The sequence below is a fragment of the Gorilla gorilla genome, chromosome 21 (assembly GCF_029281585.2).
Source record: "Gorilla gorilla gorilla isolate KB3781 chromosome 21, NHGRI_mGorGor1-v2.1_pri, whole genome shotgun sequence".
Taxonomy (NCBI): Eukaryota; Metazoa; Chordata; class Mammalia; order Primates; family Hominidae; genus Gorilla; species Gorilla gorilla.
Genome location: NC_073245.2, coordinates 59,727,100 through 59,728,001, shown reverse-complemented (window position 1 = coordinate 59,728,001; position 902 = coordinate 59,727,100). Strand labels below are relative to the sequence as shown.

At 44.2% G+C, this 902-nt stretch overlaps 1 non-coding gene across 1 annotated transcript; it reads left to right on the top strand.

Annotated features, from left to right (window-relative positions):
• The first annotated feature begins 363 nt into the window (after positions 1–363).
• Positions 364–471, top strand: LOC115931811 (U6 spliceosomal RNA). The gene has a single exon (XR_004068257.1). It is a non-coding gene; the product is annotated as a U6 spliceosomal RNA (small nuclear RNA).
• The last annotated feature ends 431 nt before the right edge of the window (positions 472–902 follow it).

The following is a 902-nucleotide window of genomic DNA, read 5'->3' as shown; positions in this document are numbered from 1 at the left end:
GAATCATATTTAAGGCAAATTTTTGGAGATAAAGAGCAGCCTGAGCTTTACAACCCAGAGTCGCCTTGTTCATGCCTCTTCCTTTAAACTCAAATCAGGGTTTGGCGACCTGTGATTTTTGTGCCAGAGATGACACATGCGCCCGTTGGAATTGGCACCTGGCCTGGCTGCAACAGACTTGTCCTGCTCCACAACCTGCAAATGACTCCACAGCTGGAAGAATTTGAAGCCCAGCTCATTTTTGTTTTGCTTTTCCTTTCTAGACTTACATATTAAACATATTTGCTTTGGAAGAAAAAATCATTTGCTATCAAATGCTTTAAAAGTACCCATTGTAAGAGGGCTAAAATAAAAATAAGGACTATGCTCATGTTGGCAGCACATACACTAAAACTGAAACAATACAGAGAAGATTAGCATGGTCCCTGCACAAGGATGACATGCAAATTCTGTGAAGCATTCCAGTTTTGGGGTTTTTTTTGGTTTTATTGTTTGTTTGTTTGTTTTTGAGACGGAGTTTCGCTCTTGTTGCCCAGGCTGGAGTGCAATGGCACTATCTCGGCTCACTGCAACCTCTGCCTCCTGGGTTCAAGCCATTCTCCTGCCTCAGCCTCCCAAGTAGCTGGGATTACAGGCGCCCACCACCAGGCCCAGCTAATTTTTTGTATTTTTAATGGAGATGGGATTTCGCCGTGTTGGCCAGGCTGGTCTTGAAATCCTGACCTCAGGTTATCCGCCTGCCTCAGCCTCCCAAAGTGCTGGGATTACAGGCATGAGCCACCGCGCCTGACCCCAGTTTTTTGTTTTGTTTTGTTTTGTTTTTTAAGCGTTAACAACAATGTAGAGAAATTGAACCATTTGTACACTGTTGGTGGGACTGTAAAATGGTACGCCATTTCGCA